A 13,309-nucleotide genomic window follows, 5' to 3' on the forward strand; every position below is an offset into this window, starting at 1 on the left:
GCGCAGAAAAATGAGAAAAACAACTTACAGGACGGCGGAAAGCGGCACACGGGTCAAGTGAAGCTAGTCAGAGCCCACTAGACCCCAGGGATGAGGCGCAGGAGGATGCCTGCGGGTGGAGGAGGGCCTCGAACACGCAAACAGCAGCGTGGTCGGGGGACAGAGGCAGGAGGCAGCAGGTTGGTGCTGCGGTCGTGGGGGGCGAGCTCAGGACCTGAAACAGGTCAGAGGTCGCTCACTCGCGACGCGCAGCGCCAGCCATTAAGAAGGGAGGGGGGAGGGAGGAGCAGCTGGGAGGCGGGAGGCGGGAGGGAGCGGCGAATGGGGGCGCTAGGGGGGCGGGGCCGCAGGGAGGCAGCGGCAGGGATCGGAGAGCAGGGGGAGCGCACAAGGGGCAAAAGGCACAAAAAACGAGCGAAATTAAAGGCAGTCACAATATGAAAACACACAGTATGAAATACAGTAATGGCACAGTACACGATCGGGGAAACAGCAATCAGAGGGGCACAACGGGGGCAGAAGCGCCGGAGGCGAGGCGCAGAAAAATGAGAAAAACAACTTACAGGACGGCGGAAAGCGGCACACGGGTCAAGTGAAGCTAGTCAGAGCCCACTAGACCCCAGGGATGAGGCGCAGGAGGATGCCTGCGGGTGGAGGAGGGCCTCGAACACGCAAACAGCAGCGTGGTCGGGGGACAGAGGCAGGAGGCAGCAGGTTGGTGCTGCGGTCGTGGGGGGCGAGCTCAGGACCTGAAACAGTCCAGGAACGGTCATTTTCTCTCCTCCTCCTTCTGAGGGGACAGCAGGCCCCTCTATGGGGGCAGCAGTGCGCCTTCCTGCCTCGTCTCTTCCCCATGAGTACACCAAGGAGCGCTGCTCTACGCACTACTTGAGCCGGTTGGGGGCAACTCTGCGGATGGCAGTTCCGGTGGCAGTTTTAGCCTGATGACTGGGTGGCACCAGATCTTGGTCTCTTCAGCACTTACAGCAGCAGGTGTTTGCTTGTTGTTAATCGTAGTTTTTTGCTGCAGCAGGTTTGAAGGAAGTGTGTGTGACTTACTGACAGGCTTCCTTAACAAGTCAGTAATAAGGGGTGTGGCAATATTAAATATCTCAGGGCTGGGGCGTGTTCAACCTGAGCAGGAAGTGGAATCCAAAGCACGTTTGCGCTCGGAGAGCAGCGACAGGTCGCTTAAAGAGCTCAATCAGAGGTGCTGTATCTCAAGCTCTCATCTCTCACTTGCATCTGCTGCAGGCGTTGCTGCTGCTTTGAGCTGTAGGTTTCTCCTCAAAGTTTTATGTCAGAGATTCTTTACTCCCACTTTTTCCTTACTGCTGCTTCTATGGGCAGTTACTTGTGCTCTCTCTCGCTTTTACCCACTGCAGTTGCCCCCACAGCGTGTCTCAAACATGGCAAGAGGCCCGGTTCAGGCGGGAGATTCCCGAATTTTAATGAAACACTGGCAGGTTTCAGGAGTTCCAGGAGTTAGACTGAAGCTCTTGCAATTAACACTGATTTTTATTTTATTAAAGATCGCAGTCGTAGTTTCAACCTCGAATTTCCAGCAGTTATTTGTTGAAGCCGAAGTCGTTTAATAATTTTCAGTTATGAATACTCTTTGTATTTTAGTAGTAGAAGTCCTCTGGAGTTAGACTGAAGCTCTTGCAATTAACACTGATTTTTATTTTATTAAATATCGCAGCCGTAGTTTCAACCTCGAATTTCCAGCAGTTATTTGTTGAAGCCAAGTCGTTTGATATTTCTCAGTAATAAAGACTGGTGCTGCTCGGAGTTCTTCGGTATTTTATTAATGAGAGTCTCTGGAGCCGGAGTGAAGCTCTTGCTGACTTGGCTTTTATGTAATTTCATGAAACGATTCATCGCGAATTGCCCGAAGAGATTAATCTTGTTCGCTGGGGAAATACTATAACCTGCTGCCATCTTCTGCTGTGGAGACTTCACCTGCAGGTGGCGCTGTACTGAATGAAGAACTGGAAAGTCTGTCACACCTAATTCGCCTAGGATCAATATACGGAGATGGAAGTACGAACCTAAGGTAAAGAGAGAGCTGGTGGTGTATATGAAGCCTCATTCTGAAAAGATTTTAAACTCAGAGTGACCTCAAGAAGACGGAGCCGCTGCCCACCTGCTCTACACTTCCACTCGCAACTTTCAACTGTATCACCGGTCTGTGTAAAGGAAATTAATAAAAAGAAGGAAGCAGCACAAATTGGTATCCGAGCCCGTGGCATTATGGGTATGCAAATACAGCCCGGGAATGGCTGCTTTCTCAAGCTACAATTGCGGACCAGTAAGACATGAAACCGGTATTAGAAGTGTAAGGAAACAGAGTTTGTCAAAAATGCAGCTGTTCTGCCTGGGAGCAACACAATTATTTTGCAAAGGCTCACAATTAGACAAAACGAGCACGTGTTTAAGCAAAACACATACATTTAAAACATTTGGTAAGCGTTTCAGAGTGAATTCTACACGTACAATCACTGGTGCTGGAGCACGTGTCAGAGTAGTGGTGCTGCCACCAATGGGACATCACTGAACTCAGATCAGGAAAAATCCAGCATCACATATGGAAGAAGGTGTAGTACGGAGCTGGTGGCGTTTAGGAGCACACTGTCACAAACATCTGTCTAAAGCACGGTGTGATAGCACACTGCCGTCTACTGACAGCACATTTTCCATTGAAATGACTACTAACTTTGTACTGATATACAATTTTATTGATAAGATTATATTGAGCACTAAAGATATTGCGTGTAAATTGTGTTTCAGCGAATATTTGTAACTTGAACATCACCATGTAAAATGTTTTGATTTGATGCTTTTAAAGTTTTACGGGCAGATTTAAGAAAAGTGGCGCTGCACTCATTGCACGCCAATTTCCCTGAGCCCCTTAGCGCCCCTTCCGCCTCTACCGCCACCATGTGTGCGCTGTATTTAAAATATGGCGCACCATGGCGCAGGGTATGGGGCAATAGTGTAATTTTTTTTACGCTATTGATGTACTGTGCAGGAGTAGCGCCAGAATGTTGGCGCTACTCCTGCAGAGTACATAGGGTCCATTCTAAATAATGGTATGCCCCCTTTTAACTCCTGCTCTGAGCAGGCGTTAAATGTGACTAAAATATAGCGCAAGGAAATCTCATAGATTTCCTTGCGCCATTTTTTGGCCCCTCTCTTACGGAGGAACGTCCCCTTGCATACATTATGCCTGGTGCAGGCATAATGTGGCGCAAGGGTTACAAAGTGGCGCAATGAATGCATTGCACCACTTTGTAAATGATGGTGCAGGGAAAAGGCCACTTTACCACCGCCTTAGCATCCAAAAAATGACGCTATGGCAGCACTAACGTGGCACTTTGGGCTCTTAGATATGCCCCTTTGTTTCAATCACACTTCAGAGTAAGGAAAAAAAGGCTTCCTTTGTATTATCCTAAATGTTTATATATTTTAAAATATTTGTACCGTTCATATAAATGTATTGGAATGTTGTGTTAGAAGAAAATTTCAGCATATATCCTTACCTTTTCACACCAGCACGATTGTCCCAAAGTTCTCTTGAAAAAATTCTCACACTTTCCAGTAAGAAAAAGTAAACAACAGCCTTTATGTATTTTAAACTTTATTTATACTTTGAAACATAATCCACAATACAAGCAGCACATGCAAAACACAAAAGCATGGCCACATTAAAAGTCACAAGGTGATCACGTAAAATACAATGCAGATCAGTCAGCCACAGTACCACTGAACCCGTGGATCCCATCAGTCTTCATGGTAAAAAAAAATTAGCAACAGTTTGTCGAAAGACTAGACTGACATTTGACTTCGGTCTTTGAACACACAGGAAATGTGACAAGATAAAACAAAATTTAAAGTCACCCTTAATGCTTATTCCTCTCCAGAACTCCAGCATGGTTCTTTCCTTCAGGAAGAAGCTCCAAGCTGCAGTGGTGGCAGCAGAGGAGTGGCGCAGAGGCCGGCTTGCCTCAGGAAAGGAACACCACATGCTGAAGATGTGTCCATAAATAGCCAGGTCTGAAATGTATAGCACTGCTGCTCCTCACACGACATCGCACTGCTGCTCCTCACACGACATCGCACTGCTACTCCTCACACGACATCGCACTGCTGCTCCTCACACGACATCGCACTACTGCTCCTCCCTCCTCATCGCACTGCTGCTCCTCACACGACATCGCACTGCTGCTCCTCACACGACATCGCACTACTGCTCCTCACACGACATCGCACTGCTGCTCCTCACACGACATCGCACTACTGCTCCTCACACGACATCGCACTGCTGCTCCTCACACGACATCGCACTACTGCTCCTCACACGACATCGCACTACTGCTCCTCACACGACATCGCACTGCTGCTCCTCACACGACATCGCACTGCTGCTCCTCCCTCCTCATCGCACTGCTGCTCCTCACTCCTCATCGCACTGCTGCTCCTCACACGACATCGCACTACTGCTCCTCCCTCCTCATCGCACTGCTGCTCCTCCCTCTTCATCGCACTGCTGCTCCTCACACGACATCGCACTGCTGCTCCTCCTTCCTCATCGCACTGCTGCTCCTCCCTCCTCATCGCACTGCTGCTCCTCCCTCCTCATCGCACTGCTGCTCCTCACACGACATCGCAATGCTGCTCCTCACACGACATCGCACTGCTGCTCCTCACACGACATCGCACTGCTGCTCCTCCCACGATATCGCACTGCTGCTCCTCACACGACATCGCACTGCTGCTCCTCACACGACATCGCACTGCTGCTCCTCACACGACTTCGCACTGCTGCTCCTCACACGACATCGCACTGCTGCTCCTCACACGACATCGCACTGCTGCTCCTCACACAACATCGCACTGCTGCTCCTCACACGACATCGCACTACTGCTCCTCCCTCCTCATCGCACTGCTGCTCCTCCCTCTTCATCGCACTGCTGCTCCTCCCTCCTCATCGCACTGCTGCTCCTCCCTCTTCATCGCACTGCTGCTCCTCCCTCCTCATCGTACTGCTGCTCCTCACTCCTCATCGCAATGCTGCTCCTCATCGCACTGCTGCTCCTCACTCCTCAGCGAAGTGCTTCTTCTCCCTCCTCATCGTACTGCTGCGCCTCACACGACATCGCACTGCTGCTCCTCACTCCTCATCGCACTGCTGCTCCTCCCTCCTCATCGCACTGCTGCTTCTCCCTCCTAATCGCACTGCTGCTCCTCACACGACATCGCACTGCTGCTCCTCACTCATCATCGCACTGCTGCTCCTCACTCCTCATCGCACTGCTGCTTCTCCCTCCTCATCGCACTGCTGCTCCTCACACGACATCGCACTGCTGCTCCTCACTCCTCATCGCACTGCTGCTCCTCCCTCCTCATCGCACTGCTGCTCCTCACTCCTCATCGCACTGCTGCTTCTCTCTCCTCATCGCACTGCTGCTCCTCTCTCCTCATCACACTGCTGCTCCTCCCTCCTCATCGCACTGCTGCTCCTCCCTCCTCATTGCACTACTGCTCCCCCTTCTTCATCACAATACTGCTCCTCCCTCCTCATCGCACTGCTGCTCCTCCCTCCTCATTGCACTGCTGCTCCTCACACCTCATCGCACTGCTGCTCCCCCTTCTTCATCACAATACTGCTCCTCCCTCCTCATCGCACTGCTGCTCCTCACACGACATCGCACTGCTGCTCCTCCCTCCTCATCGCACTGCTCCTCCCTCCTCATTGCACTGCTGCTCCTCCCTCCTCATCGCACTGCTGCTCCTCCCTCCTCATCGCACTGCTCCTCCCTCCTCATCGCACTGCTGCTTCTCCCTCCTCATCGCACTGCTGCTCCTCACACGACATCGCACTGCTGCTCCTCCCTCCTCATCGCACTGCTGCTCCTCCCTCCTCATCGCACTGCTCCTCCCTCCTCATCGCACTGCTGCTTCTCCCTCCTCATCGCACTGCTGCTCCTCACACGACATCGCACTGCTGCTCCTCACTCCTCATCGCACTGCTGCTCCTCCCTCCTCATCGCACTGCTGCTCCTCCCTCCTCATCGCACTGCTGCTCCTCCCTCCTCATCGCACTGCTGCTCCTCCCTCCTCATCGCACTGCTGCTCCTCCCTCCTCATCGCACTGCTGCTCTTCCCTCCTCATCGCACTGCTGCTCTTCCCTCCTCATCGCACTGCTGCTCCTCCCTCCTCATCGCACTGCTGCTCCTCCCTCCTCATCGCACTGCTCCTCCCTCCTCATCGCACTGCTGCTCCTCACACGACATCGCACTGCTGCTCCTCACTCCTCATCGCACTGCTGCTCCTCCCTCCTCATCGCACTGCTGCTCCTCACTCCTCATCGCACTGCTCCTCCCTCCTCATCGCACTGCTGCTCCTCCCTCCTCATCGCACTGCTGCTCCTCCCTCCTCATCGCACTGCTGCTCTTCCCTCCTCATCGCACTGCTGCTCCTCCCTCCTCATCGCACTGCTGCTCCTCACACGACATCGCACTGCTGCCCCTCACTCCTCATCGCACTGCTGCTCCTCCCTCCTCATCGCACTGCTGCTTCTCTCTCCTCATCGCACTGCTGCTCCTCCCTCCTCATCGCACTGCTGCTTCTCTCTCCTCATCGCACTGCTGCTCCTCCCTCCTCATCGCACTGCTGCTCCTCCCTCCTCATCGCACTGCTGCTCCTCTCTCCTCATCGCACTGCTGCTCCTCCCTCCTCATCGCACTGCTGCTCTTGCCTGTTCATCGCACAGCTTCTCCTTCCTCATTACACAACTACCGCCCACCTCATTCTACATTTGATTCCATCTCGGCATCGCACTGCTGCTCTTCCCTCCTCAGTTTCCCTACATCCATTGCACTTGTCCACTCATTTTGATTCATCTACATTTTGGGCCTGATTCTAACTTTGGAGGACGGTGTTAAACCGTCCCAAAAGTGGCGGATATACCACCTACGGTATTACGAGTCCATTATATCCTATGGAACTCGTAATACGGTAGGTGGTATATCCGCCACTTTTGGGACGGTTTAATACCGTCCTCCAAAGTTAGAATCAGGCCCTTTGTGTCTGTCTCTCGTTTTAGAAGTTGAAAAGTGAGTAATAAAGAGGCTGGAATCGTTTCATCAAGAAGAAATAAGTGAACCTGGTTTACATTTGTTTAATATATTTTAAATTAGAGTTCTTTTATTAAAGTAAGTTAGAATACATAAAGAAGGTTCACTGGAATTGTTACTAAATATAAGGGGGATGGTAATGCACTGATAAACAACATGAATTCATAATAAAATTGTACAGAACTAAATTGCAGATTCTCTTTGCAAGTTGGTGAAGGCGAGTCCTGATTTTACTAAAGACAAAGGAGGCAAGCATTATGACTCCCTTTTCTTATTGTATATTGTTCGCTGCATTTTTAAAGCAACAGCTCCCATAGTGCTGCTCCCTCTGGCAGGAAGTAACACAATGAAGATTCAAGCCCCATTGTAAGAACAGGGGAGCCCTTGTGCCATTTCTTTTTTTTCTTGATATGCCCATAAAGTTCATAATCCATGTGAAAAATGAAAGACTAAAAAAACAGCAAAAAACTGATAAGCAACCATGTGAGTTCCTCTCTTCCTTGGTGTACTTCCACATGAAATGTGTCCATTGCTTGAAGGGACCAATCTTCTCCGTGCCATCCCCTCTCTGGTATCAAAGATTGTTGCCTGGTTGATCAAGAATGGCGCTAAGTGCAATCAAAATACATCCATTAAGATCAATCTTAGGGTGGACAACCTCAGTGGTGGGATAATACTTCCCTCCTTTGTCTTTAATGAAAGCAGGACTCTCTTTCACCAACTGGCTAGAGGAATCTGATATTTTAATTACAAAACTGGAGGCACGTTTAGAGTATATTCACCACCTTCATTGCACATGCTCAACAGGTTTACATTAAAAGGCTTCAAAAGGTGAGACCCTGGACCAATCTGCAGACTTTGAAAGGTCCTCCATTTTTGCCCAAGCTTAGAGAGCTTTAGAAGCCACAGCCCGTATGGCTGAATGCACCCGAAAATTACGTGTGTCCACACCTGTCAAAGTCATCATGCCTTTAGCCCATCTACCCAATTTAGTAGAGGATACCGGAGCAAGTGGGTTACCTAAATTTACAACTGCAGGCGGATAACCTCAGTTTCCTGCTGACATGAATATACCATTTGAGGCATCTCACCACAGACAATTTGGATTGCAAAAAGAAAGATGGAATTACACATGTGTGGAAGCATTCTTAGTTCCTCTTGTGATAATTATTAGGAGCCCAAAATGGGGAGAAGCATTGCAGAAATATCCAGTGCCCTCACATCCGACACACTCTTAAACGACACCAAGCTTAACAATTTTACTAGTTTTGCAGACAGTACCTTCCCATTCATATTGATTTTATAAACCCAGACTGATCTTTGTGTCACAATCCTCCTCTGTTCTATTAGGAAACTAATCAACAAGCATTAGGAGATAATACAATTGGAAAATAATTTTGGTAATTTATTTACAGAGAAACTGGTGTTTGCTCATGAACACTCTAAGGGCCTCATTTATGAGGCCCGTTGTGAAGGGCCGCGCAGCAAGTGCTTGCTGCGCCACCGGGCGATGGCAGAAATGCACCCTATCTACAAGATACAGCACATTTCTGTCCTCTGCCCCTGCGCTAGCGCTCAAATTGCTGCCTAGTACCAATGCAGATACCCTTGCACCATGGTGCAAGGATGCCTGCATTGCGGGGATGATTGTTTTGTGCAGGAAGGTATACCTTCCTGCACAAAAACAATCACAGGAGGTTTTTTTCCTCTTTTTCTTTGTGCTGCACAGTGCAGAACACATAGAAAGAGGACAAAAACGCAGAGAAATAAAGATATTTCTCCTCGTTACGTCATTCTTATGCCACCTCTGAGGTGGTGTAGGAATCTGATGCATTCTCCGACTAAATCTGGGAATGCGTCAGATTCCTTTGGGTTCCATGGATGTTGGGTGGGAACACCACAAGCAGCACTCATGGAACGCCTCTTTCTTCAGTGTTCTACATGAAGGGGGTTCATATTTACAATGTCATGAAAAGCCAGGGAAGGTGGCTTTGCGGGGCCTTGTAAATATGGGCTGCCAGACTCTGCCACTGGAGCGTCACAAAAGTCTCGATCCGGTGGCACAGTGTGCTGCTAAGGCCTTGTAAATAAGGCCCATCGACTTTAAAAGAGATCTTGTCCAGTACGAAGAAAAACAACACAAATCTGGCAGAGGCATTATGACATGTAATAACTGTTCATTGTAACTATGCAATAACTGGCAATACAGTGTTACATACTTCAAAAGGTTACACTATCTCCTTGAAACATTCATCAACCTGTGACAGTAAGAACTGTACATATGCACAGAAATGTCCATGAGGCTTACTTCATAATGAAAGAAACAAAGAGAAAACTAACAAGATGGATATCTGAGCACAAAAAGAATTTAATAAAACACAACATGAACTCCAGCATGGCCCTGCATTGGCACGAGTGCAAACATGTCATTAGCCAATTAGGATTTCAGGTTTCATATAGTCATACCCCCGGAGGTTGGCAAAAACGGGAGATTACTACAAAGAGAAATTGTGAATTAAATGTTGGAATACTCTTCTACCAATGGGGTAAAATGATAGACTTGAAATGTTGTGCTTTCTTTAAGTATTTTTGGGATGCTAAAAATAGTTTGATTATTTTGTTTATTTTTCAAACGTGTTTTTCAGTGGGAATATTGTTCTTGCTATTGTGACACCTACTTTGTTTTCATTGGGTGATCAGTGACCATTCTCATAAGTCATTTATACAGCACACATTATTATTAGCTATGTTTAGTTGTCAGCTAAAACACATGGATTTGAGGATACGCTAGCTACGGTGAAAAATGTGGCACTGTCACAAACATGGTTTTTGCCCAGTTTTCACACGGTATGCGGGTTTGTACTTATCTCATTGCATCGCACTTTATTAATGATGCCTGTGTTTTGATTTTTTAGCATAAAATTAGTATTCCAAATCTAAGATATAACTACACAGTATTTCACATGTTAATGATTGGCTCCTCTTTTCATGAGCACATCCTTCGACTCGTTGAGAAACAAGTTTTGTATCCGTCTGTCCTTCAGTTAATATATCCATTGTTAGTTCCTGGGAACATCGCTTTCTCAAACTTCGACTTAACATTTGTAACAGTTTAGAACATTCAGGTTTCTACACACATTTCCTCACGAGAAAACATTTTGCTACAGCTACGATTCAGTCAACCTTCAGTTAGAACAATACATCTTTATTATTCACTAAACATGATATCATATTTTATTCTGACATGGCATTTTTCAGTATGAGGCTGTGCAATACTAAGGCCAGACCTCGCAAACTTGTGGCCTACAGGTAATTTAAGCAAATACATAGCTTTTAATCGTAAGTATAACATACTGCTGCAAATTTCACATTCATATATGTTCTGAATAATCATCAATACGCTTTTAGTTCAACATTACAAAGTAGGTGGCAGCCATTCAAGTGGGCATATTTTTGAGTTCAGCGTTATTTTCTATGTTAATTAATTTTCTATGCAGATTCAAAATACATGTTACATGAAGTATTTATTAGTAATAATTTCAGCGCTCACACAGACACCTCTTAAGTGTATTATCGCCACATTCTGTATAGTTCAGAAAGCTGACTGCCAAGAGAGCGTGTGACAGAGTTCAAACTCCGGAGTGCTAGTCCCACATCTCTTAGGGTTTTAATCACAGAATGCACTGTCCTCAGTCGCTTCAAGATGGCCTCCAGACCACCCCGGCGGGTGATGGGCATTATTTGGATGGAATGGTCATTTTCTCTCCTCCTCCTTCTGAGGGGACAGCAGGCCCCTCTATGGGGGCAGCAGTGCGCCTTCCTGCCTCGTCTCTTCCCCATGAGTACACCAAGGAGCGCTGCTCTACGCACTACTTGAGCCGGTTGGGGGCAACTCTGCAGATGGCAGTTCCGGTGGCAGTTTTAGCCTGATGACTGGGTGGCACCAGATCTTGGTCTCTTCAGCACTTACAGCAGCAGGTGTTTGCTTGTTGTTATTCGTAGTTTTTTGCTGCAGCAGGTTTGAAGGAAGTGTGTGTGACTTACTGACAGGCTTCCTTAACAAGTCAGTAATAAGGGGTGTGGCAATATTAAATATCTCAGGGCTGGGGCGTGTTCAACCTGAGCAGGAAGTGGAATCCAAAGCACGTTTGCGCTCGGAGAGCAGCGACAGGTCGCTTAAAGAGCTCAATCAGAGGTGCTGTATCTCAAGCTCTCATCTCTCACTTGCATCTGCTGCAGGCGTTGCTGCTGCTTTGAGCTGTAGGTTTCTCCTCAAAGTTTTATGTCAGAGATTCTTTACTCCCACTTTTTCCTTACTGCTGCTTCTATGGGCAGTTACTTGTGCTCTCTCTCGCTTTTACCCACTGCAGTTGCCCCCACAGCGTGTCTCAAACATGGCAAGAGGCCCGGTTCAGGCGGGAGATTCCCGAATTTTAATGAAACACTGGCAGGTTTCAGGAGTTTCAGGAGTTAGACTGAAGCTCTTGCAATTAACACTGATTTTTATTTGATGAAAGATCGCAGTCGTAGTTTCAACCTCGAATTTCCAGCAGTTATTTGGTGAAGCCAAAGTCGTTTAATAATTTTCAGTTATGAATACTCTTTGTTTTCGGAGTTCTTTTGATTTTAGTAGTAGAAGTCCTCTGGAGTTAGACTTTAGCTCTTGCAATTTACTCTGATTTTTATTTTATTAAATATCGCAGTCGTAGTTTCAACCTCGAATTTCCAGCAGTTATTTGTTGAAGCCAAGTCGTTTGATATTTCTCAGTAATAAAGACTGGTGCTGCTCGGAGTTCTTCGGTATTTTATTAATGAGAGCCTCTGGAGCCGGAGTGAAGCTCTTGCTGACTTGGCTTTAATGTAATTTCATGAAACGATTCATCGCGAATTGCCCGAAGAGATTAATCTTGTTCGCTGGTGAAATACTATAACCTGCTGCTGTCGTCGGCTCGGGAGACTTCACCTGCAGGTGGCGCTGCACTGAACGAAGAACTGGAAAGTCTGTCACAACTAACTCGCCTCGGATCAATATACGGCGATGGAAGTACGAACCTAAGGTAAAGAGAGAGCTGGTGCTGTATATGAAGCCTCATTCTGAAAAGATTTAAAACTCAGAGTGACCTCAAGAAGACGGAGCCGCTGCCCACCTGCTCTACACTGTCCACTCGCAACTTTCAACTGTATCACCGGTCGGTGTAAAAGAAATTAATAAAAAGAAGGAAGCAGCACAAATTGGTATCCGAGCCCGTGGCATTATGGGTATGCAAATACAGCCCGGGAATGGCTGCTTTCTCAAGCTACAGTTGCGGACCAGTAAGACATGAAACCGGTATTTGAAGTGTAAGGAAACAGAGTTTGTCAAAAATGCAGCTGTTCTGCCTGGGAGCAACACAATTATTTTGCAAAGGCTCACAATTAGACAAAACGAGCACGTGTTTAAGCAAAACACATACATTTAAAACATTTGGTAAGCGTTTCAGAGTGAATTCTACACGTACAATCACTGGTGCTGGAGCACGTGTCAGAGTAGTGGTGCTGCCACCAATGGGACATCACTGAACTCAGATCAGGAAAAATCCAGCATCACATATGGAAGAAGGTGTAGTACGGAGCTGGTGGCGTTTAGGAGCACACTGTCACAAACATCTGTCTAAAGCACGGTGTGATAGCACACTGTTGTCTACTGACAGCACATTTTCCATTGAAATGACTACTAACTTTGTACTGATATACAATTTTATTGATAAGATTATATTGAGCACTAAAGATATTGCGTGTAAATTGTGTTTCAGCGAATATTTGTAACTTGAACATCACCATGTAAAATGTTTTGATTTGATGCTTTTAAAGTTTTACGGGCAGATTTAAGAAAAGTGGCGCTGCACTCATTGCACGCCAATTTCCCTGAGCCCCTTAGCGCCCCTTCCGCCTCTACCGCCACCATGTGTGCGCTGTATTTAAAATATGGCGCACCATGGCGCAGGGTATGGGGCAATAGTGTAATTTTTTTTACGCTATTGATGTACTGTGCAGGAGTAGCGCCAGAATGTTGGCGCTACTCCTGCAGAGTACATAGGGTCCATTCTAAATAATGGTATGCCCCCTTTTAACTCCTGCTCTGAGCAGGCGTTAAATGTGACTAAAATATAGCGCAAGGAAATCTCATAG

Source organism: Pleurodeles waltl, chromosome 9 (genome assembly GCF_031143425.1).
Source record: "Pleurodeles waltl isolate 20211129_DDA chromosome 9, aPleWal1.hap1.20221129, whole genome shotgun sequence".
Classification (NCBI taxonomy): domain Eukaryota; kingdom Metazoa; phylum Chordata; class Amphibia; order Caudata; family Salamandridae; genus Pleurodeles; species Pleurodeles waltl.